Source organism: Protopterus annectens, chromosome 14.part0 (genome assembly GCF_019279795.1).
Source record: "Protopterus annectens isolate FY-2018-M chromosome 14.part0, PAN1.0, whole genome shotgun sequence".
Taxonomy (NCBI): domain Eukaryota; kingdom Metazoa; phylum Chordata; order Ceratodontiformes; family Protopteridae; genus Protopterus; species Protopterus annectens.
The window spans coordinates 39,333,514-39,343,252 of NC_056748.1; the positions used below are offsets into that span (position 1 = coordinate 39,333,514).

Sequence of the window (9,739 nt, forward strand, 5' to 3'; positions counted from 1 at the left end):
CTAGTTTTTTCGTATTTGGAATGTTGGTATTTATAACAGTCATGTCGGTGTTATGCTCTGGATTTTGCATAGATTTGCTTTAGAATGCATAAATGTCGTTAAATGTAGACCACTGGCCAAAGTAGAGAATGACACAGCTGCTTATAACAAGCTGTAGTGCTAATACATTTTTTTTATAACTGGTTTATGCTGGTGCGTGCTGTGAAGTGTTTTGCATTTTCTTCGCATGTTTTCGTCAAGGCTGTGATATTAACCACGTTTCTTGATGGTACTAATTTGTGTTTAGAAAGCAAATCATGAAAGAAGGAAAGAAGCTGTACTGTTGGGACAGAAGAAACATTATTTGTCAGCTTACTCCTTTCACAGCAATGTATAAGTTAATGAGCGAGTTGGTTGTTTAACTACAGTTTGCTTTGCTGACATACTGGCTGATAGGCGACAAAAATCCAGAATCAACAAGTCCATCTCCCTAGAATATGACAAATCGCCAACAGAGAAGATTGCATAATGGTTAAGATATTTACCTTAGTGAGACAAGGTATGACGATGTTGGTGTTGCATGTGAACTAGGGATGCAGGGTTCTTCTTCTCCTGCAAATAGAGGTGTACTGGCAAACTGAATCCAAATTTTGTTCAAGTTCTTTTCTTGGTTTTATTCATCTGAGCGGTCTACTGCAAAAGTGTTGCAAATTGTGTTCAGATAACTTAAATAAAATTTGTACCAGTATGGTAAAACACAAGTATATACTTAAAGGGACTAGACATCGAAATACTCTGCAAATGCTTACATTTCACTGAGAAAGTATGTTGGCTTATTTATAAGTTGTTGTTTTGTGACCAAAAATGGTTCACTGAAGGCAGTCTTTTACTGGTTCTAAGGATAACAGAAACAGAGACAGAGGTAACAGGGTAAGGTCAGCAGATTCAGGCAACAAAAGTGAAAGGCATACCTCTCAAACTGCATACTCTAAAAATAGGAACAAAGGTCCTTGAAAAGTTGGAACATCAACATGGTCCAAAAATCTGGACATCTAATGAACGTTGAATACCAAATAGCATATAACTTTTCTTGCTTTCAATTGTAATGTGGGCTAATCCTCGGAAACACGTTTTAAAAATCAAAGTGTGACAAAAATGATGGAAAAATGTAAGTGCATTATCAAGGAGACAGAGTAATATCTGTACAAGGTCATTTATTTTTCTTTCTGAAGAAGAACGCTGTAAACTGTGTATCCTCTTTATTAAATTATCGGTGCCATTAGTATGCTGGTCATGTACTGTGGTTTTCTGTTTAAGACAGCTTCAGAAATTACGTGGGAGAGGGGGATTCAGAACATTGTGTGAAGGGGTAAATCAAGCTTGAAAGTGGATACATACCTCCAAAAATAAGTTCATCATGTGTAGGGGCAAATCAGGACTGAAAGCAGGAAAGTTTTTCCAAAACACGGACAATTGACAGGTCTGTGGACTATGACTCATTTTGTATATGTCCATGTGGCTTTCAAACTGCATTATGTTTACACTGATTTAATGGTATGAGGACAGTGGTTTATGTTTTTCAGCAAATCTTCAAACCTTTTTTGCTGTGTAAACACTGCCCTGCATCCGTATGTGTGCTCTGACAATAAGCAGTCTATTTTGTAGGAAGGCAAGTTATTTAAAAAGCATAATTTTATTTCTTCTCTCCCGGTCCCTGTGAGGGAGCTCACTTTTCGATAGTTATTGTGTTACATTTCCTGATGTTGTGCATAGGGGGAGTGAGAGAAACAGGTTCTGGGCCTAGTAATGGTGATGTGGTAGTCCCTGAAGAGAGCAAATAAAAATACTAAGCATGTGACTTGCTCGCTCTAGTTTTTCAACCTTTGGCTAGATGTGCATTGTGGAGATGGCAGTGTGACAGTGGTGGCACAGATATATGACCATTAGCATACTGCCTAATGCTGTTTTTGCATTGCTAGTATTTCTCTTCCAGGCTAGCTTTAAGCATCTTTGAACACTGTTGATAGAAGCTTCCTCATGTATTTTGTACCCCTAAATACTGTATAATAAAATTTGCACTTTACAATGATGTTTTGTTACAGATCTTGTCCTGTGCTGTGGTGGCTGTCATTTATTGTTACAGATCTTGTCCTGTGCTGTGGTGGCTGTCATTTACAGTTTACCCTCCTGTGTCTATTTGGTTTGTCACAAACAGTAGAAGAAAGTTTGAATAATGTAATCTTACTCATTTTTATTTTATTTTTTATAATTTGCCTTTGTTTACCGGGAGAGTCCAACCGGGTTTGGCATAACCCGTTTTCAGCGGAGGCCTGGAGAGAAAAGCTCCACATACATAAAAAAGGCAGATATAAGTACATAGTAACACACTTTCATTGAAGCATTGATTGCATATATTTTTGGTGTATATAAGTTTAACATTCTGAAGTATTGTTGGATTACATTTAGACATAGTCGATTCACATACATTGGAATACATGTTGGCCTGATTCAGTCACGTAACAGTGATGTGCATGGGTGTCGATGGCGAGAGGTTTGCTGTTGGTAGTTTCCTCTTCTAGCAGTCGCGGCAGATTCGATAGCATAATGTATAAACAGACCGAGCCAAGCATAGAAGGTTTAATGGAGACTAGTTACTTAACTAATATATCATAGATACTTGTTTGATTTGTTGCTTTGTGCATAATGTCTGTGCATGGACTCAATTTCACTGTTTTAATTATTACATTGTGTATGTTGTATAGCATATCAGCATATGTTTATAGTATTTTGCTTTCTCGGTTTCATTTTTAAGGTCAAATTATACCCTAGTTAGTTGCTAGCTGTTCAAAAAAAGTTTTTATGTATGTATGGTTGCATTTCATTTAGGTGAACTTTTGAAATATTGAACTTTGCTTTTACTGGCTTAAGAGACTGAAGTGTCTTATTTTCAGGTATTGTCAGCTTCTTTATGTGTGATATCATGGAACAGTGGGGAGTGGGAATTTGCCCCTTCCCCTCTGTTGTGCAGTCACAGAGTTGGCACATGTAATTAGCAAGGCGTGGGGGGTGTGCATTGGGGATTGGCTCCTGCGTAAAATATTTTCATTATTTTGTGCTTTGATCTTTTAGATCAATGTTTTTGGAATCTCAACATTTGAAAGTTTCGTATTATGACAGGTAATTGTATATATGAACAGCATTAAATTGATCAGGCTATTATACTTTGTCCATGTTTCTAAATGTTGATAATGGAAAATATTTTTTAAAAAAAGTCATGCATTGATTTCCATAATCCTGCCTGTATTTTGGTTGAGAATGCCATGGTTTACCAATATATACGTAGCAAGAGCAATGACTACATGCTATTATATTCATTCGTTTCTCTAGTGGCTTTTTCAGAAGGAGATTCTATCACTGGGAGCTGTCGTGACAGCTGTTCTTGTGTCTTTTTTTTTTAACTTGATTGCTGTTTGGATTTGTTTGTGTGGATTATTGCATCTTCGGCATCGCTGAAGTTGTAGAACCAGAGTTGCAGTGCACTGTTCTCTGTTTTGTCCTAATTCTGACCTCTCATCACTTGCACCAGCTCTGATTAGAGTGGACTTTGTTTGTCCAGCTGGAGTTGTGCAGCTGTGATAAGTGACAGCTGAAGTGTATGACAGGCGGAATTGCTTAATTATGTTGTGGCTTTGTAAATACCCAGTGCTGATTCTGCCGAGTGCCTGGCGTTCATCTCTCTGATGTCTTATTCATTATTATCACTTCAGAACAGTGTTCTCTTGTAAGTGGCGCTTATTTGTTAATTTCACAGGTTTGTTGTCAGATGCAGGGATAGAAGAAAGTGTTACACGCTGACTGGAGATAGAAGAGGCCCACAACGAGGAAGCAGACAGCTTATTAAACACCTTAAATAAATGTAATTAACGGCACCAGTGTTCATAATAGAAGTGGCAGTTTTAAAAGGTGATACTAAAACAAGCACAGAATATTCATTTCAGCATAAGAAAGGGTATGTTTAGGAGCAGTTCTTTCGGAAACAGACAGCTAGGAATTGTGTGCTTTTAGAAAGGATGAGAAGTTTAGTTCTGCAGCATTTTGTACAATGTTCTCAAGCTCAAACTGCTTGAGCACCAGGAGCCAGACCGATAGTGCCCCCCTCCAAAAAAAGCCAACCAAGTTTTCTATTTAAAAAGGGATATTCTAAAGATATTCATGTGTGTAGACTTGCATGCACACACACATGCACACCTGATATTTAGTGTGTGCGCATGAATATATGAGTAAGGCCTTTTAGTGATGGCACTTATCTGTGGAATTGTAATTCTGAGAGCTCTACGTCTCTCGAATTGAAATGTGTTAAAATATCTACACAGTCCGCTTAGTGACATTCAAGGGGATGGCATATATCTTAGACAGCTCACAGATGGATTTAAAAATCCCTGCTTAGATCACATCCTACTTACTGAAAACAAAAGAAAAAAGGTAAATACAAAATAAATAGTGCCTTCAAAGGTGGCGATACAGAAAGCAATCTGTCAAGCTACCAAAATGCCAAACACTGAGTTGAAGGCAGGGCTGGGTCAAGCACTAGGTGCCCTAGGCAGTTGACTTGGGCCCGGTGATGACTGGGGATCCAGCCCACATCATCAGTTATCAAAAAAAGTTTTCCTGCTTTCATTAACCAGTTTTTAAAAATCCTTGCTTCGGCATGCTGTGCTGCTTTTTTCCTGCTTTAACATTAAAAAAAATCCTTGCCTAGGCATCTGATCTGCTTTAAGGAAGTGGATACCTGCAACCAAACTTTGTGCTGCTTTGGTGGCTTCCAGCCTCGGCCGATGAGATAACACACACACACACACACACACACACACACACACACACACACACACACGCACACGCACACGCACACACACACACACACACACACACACACACACACACACACACACACACACTCACTCACAGTGATGTCACACCTGTGCTGGCACTAGATTTAATTTTACAACATGGTTGAGATTGAACAGCCCTTAAGGCCAAATACAACACCAAACATACTTGTCATAGGTGACTCCATAGTCAGACACACTGACGTCCCACTCACCAGGCTGAACAAGGAGAGGGTCACAGTAAGCTGCCTATCGGGCGCTAGAATCCGCCACATAACACAAGCACTCGGGTCACTCCACGGCAAGTACAAATATGACACAGTCATTGTCCATGCTGGTGTGAACGACCTGAGACGTACCTCCCTGGACTACATGAAAAGAGACATAGAGGAGCTCTCTGATTATGTAGCCCAGGCAGGTATGACCCTAACCCTGAGCAGTATCCTTCCTTCACCAAGAATGATGCCACAATATAGAGACAAGATGATCAGCTTTAACAATTGGCTTAATGTCTGGTGTCATTCAAAGGGGATCCAGTGTCTGTCTGCCTGGGATGACATGCTTGACAAGCCACGCTGCTTCGCAAGGACGGCTTGCACCTGTCACCCCTGGGATTCTGGATATTGGCTAAGGCTCTTGCCACCCCCATAGTGCCTTTTTTAGGCAAGGCTCAAATTCTAAACCTACCACCCTAGAAAACAAAAATGGGAAGAAATTGAGGGTAATGCTGCTCAATGCCAGAAGTCTAAATCTCAAAATGCACACACTCGAGGCCCTTCTCAGTATGGAGAACATTGATGTCTGTGCTGTAACTGAAATCTGGTTCAAGGCTCCTGAGAGCACCTTGGCACTATTAGGTTTTACCTCATATCATGCGTTCCGGCCCCAAAACCCGGACCACACCACAAAAGGAGGGGGTGTATCCATATTCATAAAGGATACCCACACCTCCAGGTTGGTGGCAACGCACGAAGCTTCGGAAACCATCCAGGTGCAACTAACCATAGGCAAAACTGCTCTACAAATTGTAGCATGCTACAGGCCACCCTCTCAAACTCAGGAACCCCACACAGCCTTCCTGAAGACACTGGAGGGTGTAAATGTATCTCCAAACGCCATCATATTGGGTGACTTCAACTACCCGAATATAGACTGGGAACATTACTCAAGCCCTAACTTTCTAGCCCAATGGTTCCTGGAGTTCATAAATTCAAATGCCATGGAACAGCTAGTCACTGTTCCCACGAGAGGAGAAAATATACTAGATCTCATTATCACAAACATGGGGACAAAATGCTCCACACCGGAAGTATATCCCTCATTGGTGAGATCTGATCATAAACTAATCTCACTGGAAATCCACATCCGCCCCACCCCAAACAAAAAGACCACAGTGAAGAACTTCTCTAAAGCAAACTTCACACTACTCAAGACTGGTGTGGTATCCTTCAAGGCCCCTGAGCCAGTGGAAACCACAACCCAAGCTGCGGAAGCCCTTACAAATGCCTTCTATTAACACCTCCAGGACTGCATGGATCAGGCAATCCCAAATAAAACCAAGACTCTTTCCACAAAGGGCAAACATCCAGTCTGGTGTACCCCAGCCATTAACAAACTTTACAATAAGAGGAGAAAGCTATTACATGATAGAACAAAATCCATAAAAGGGAAGTCACCCTGATCATTATTAGTAAAAAAATACGAGCACTCATAAAATCAACTAAGGCCAATTTTGAGAGAAAAATTGCCATGGATTCAAAGGACAATCATAAGGCCTTTTTCAGCTATGTTAGGAACCTGGGTGGAAACTCCCAGATATGCTCAGAATTAGTCCAAAATGATACAAAAATCACTGAACCCACAGACATTGCCAACATACTGGCAGACAGGTTCAGTGCAAACTTCACCCCCCCCCCCTAAAGGAGAGATAACTATCCCAGCGGAGTGTAGCCTCCCAGACATCTCAAATGCGCAGGTGAAAGCTGCTCTCTCTAAAGCTAAACACACAGCATCAATGGGACCGGATGGTGTCCCCGGCTGTGTGCTACACGAGCTAAATGAGGAATTAAACCCACACATAAGGCAGCTGTTTAATCTCAGCCTTACCACAGGATACGTGCCCAAGGAGTGGCGTACGGCAACTGTGGTCCCACTCCACAAAGGCGGTGCCTCTACGGACCCTGATAATTACCGCCCCGTAAGCTTAACAAGTCTAGTCTGCAAAGCTATGGAGAGGATCATAATGGAGCTCATAAACAAAGATATAGGGGACTTGCAGACATTGGACCCGACCCAGTTTGGCTTCGTCAAGGGAAGATCATGCCTTTTGAACTTGGTCGACTTCTTCGAAACAGTCACCAAGGCCATTGATGAGGGAAAGGCAGTCCATACAGCCTACCTTGACCTTGCAAAGGCTTTCGACACAATACCCCACTCGGGTATTGTAGAAAAACTTACCAGCTTAAATGTAAACCCATATGTCACAAGATGGGTTGCAAACTGGCTTAAGGACAGAACCCACAGGGTTAGAGTTGCTGGCACTATGTCAGACTCCAAGCCGGTCACAAGTGGTGTCCCACAGGGCACGGTCCTTGGCCCTCTATTGTTCGGCATCTACTTCTCAGAAGTACAGGCCAACATGGGAGGACTTTGGCTGACAAAGTTTGCAGACGACTGCAAACTGGGCGCCATAGTGGAAAGTGCATCGGACACGGATATCCTTCAGAAGGGACTCACGGAAACAGATAGCTGGTGCCAGAGCCATGGCCTGAAGTTAAACGCCAAAAAATGTATAGTCATACCCTTCGGGAAAAACAAGGTAACCCCAAGCTACCATATAGGTGGCAATATACTAAGCACAGAAGAGGTTATCAGGGACCTGGGGACCCAGGTTGACAGTGGCCTTTCTTTTGACACTCACGTTGCTAAAGTGGTTAGAAAGACCTTCTACATTGCCCACCTGATCATGAAGGGATTCACATCCAGATCTAGTGAGGTCATTGTTCCCCTGTACTCTTCACTTATCAGACCAATGATCGAGTACAATGCCCTATTCAGGATGTATCTCGCCCGACATCTGCAGCAATTGGAGAGACCCCAAAAGTTCCTCACCAAAAGGATAAAGGGACTCCAAAATCTGTCATATGCTGCCAGATTGAAGAAACTCCAGCTCTAGTCAGTCGCATACCGTCTGCTCAGAGGTGACATGTGCCTGACATACAAGGCCATGTCCAACCCGGAATTAATGGACGTGCTCAACCTCAAAAAATCCAAATCCACCAAAACCACTAGAGCAAGTGACTTAAACCTTAGCACGAATATAAATAGGACGTGCTGGAGGGATAGATTTATCACTCAGAGACTCCCTATGCTGTGGAATAGAGTCCCGGTCCATGTGAGGCAGAGCACCTCGCTGGCTCTGTTCAAGAGAAATCTTTACCTGTGGATGGGAGATCGTAGGTTTACCCCGGGAATCATCTCTGTGTCACTGCTGGACAGAGGCACAACAAACTAATGGGCACAGTATTTTTTCATATAAGGGGTGGCGTAAGCCACAAAAAGTTGGGCTAGGCGTATAAATGCCTTAGGGAAGATAGCCTAGTATAAACCTATGAACCTATGAACAGCTGAGTGGGCATATTATGCATTATCCAACAGACCACAGATATGAGCTTTAATTTTACAACCAATTTTTTTTTTATGCAACAGACCGCAGATGTGAGTTACACGGGAAGGTGAAACAGAGTGTTTTCTCTATGTGTACGAGCTACAGGGAGAGAAAGGAACTTGTGCTTGTGTTTTTTTTTTTTTTTTTTTTTTTTTAATGTACAGACCACCAATATGAGCCACGCAATGAGGGATGAACAGAGGAACAGACCATTTTCTGTGCCTGTGCAAGCTACAGGGAGGAGGGAGGGAACCTGTGTGTGTGTGTGTGTGTGTGTGTGTCTGTTAGGGTAGAACAATGCCTTAGTAAGAGAATGCAGTTTAGTTACTTGCTCTCTGCACTTTGACTACAAGAACCGACAGCCTTACTCCTCTACCCAAACTGACAGACGTTTTTCCTTTGGGAAATGTCAGTCATTACAGTTTCACAGTTTTTGTGTTTCACACTGTATATGTTGATTCAAAACCTTCTGATAACTTTTTTTTTTTAAGTGATTAAAAGTGGTCTGCTTTTATTTGTCTCCACTTTGCAGAGAATCTCTGATTGTGCCTCATATTTATGTCCTGTCCTTGAGTAAGCCACTTAAGGAGACAGTGCTTTGGGGAAACTGGAAATATTGGTTAAGCTCCTCAATGGTCCCCTGGTTTTCAAGTCCATTAACTAGTACATATGAACAGGGTAGTTATGGTGTAAAGGAAAAAACTGATTGTAGTAAACAGGAGCTTCATTGCATGAGCCATCTTCTTTGGACATGATCTTTTGTTCCCTTAATGTTGACAGAGTATTTACTATTTAGCTGCAAATCAAATGGACAGCATGAAGTCTGAGTTTAATATTAGTATTTTAACTATGAATGCATTTTTAATTTAGCTTTTTTTTTGTAGACAGACTGGTGTGAAATGCACTGTGTTTGGACTGCTGCAGTTTGTGTAGCACTTTGTGCAGATCAGAAAGGTTATGAGCTGTTAAAGAGCTTTCTATAGTACATGGTATGATTCCCTCATCCTTCATTTGTCTTCTGTTTCTCTCTGCCAAGTTACTTCACCAAACAGTACTCCTTGGTATCTCCTGAAGAGGGAAATATGTCCAGTGGCCAGTCCCAGGCTGTTAGCAAGCACATTGTACATGTGTCTTTTGAATTCCTGCACCCTTCAGTTATTACTTTACTATGTACTGTTTGAATATGAATTTAAGCACATCTCTTGTG

General features: G+C 41.6%; 1 protein-coding gene across 1 annotated transcript in view; it reads left to right on the forward strand.

Annotated features, from left to right (window-relative positions):
• LRMDA (leucine rich melanocyte differentiation associated) overlaps positions 1 to 9,739 on the forward strand; it is a 2,308,867-nt gene that overhangs the window by 389,963 nt on the left and 1,909,165 nt on the right. The gene's annotated exons all lie outside the window — the stretch shown is intronic.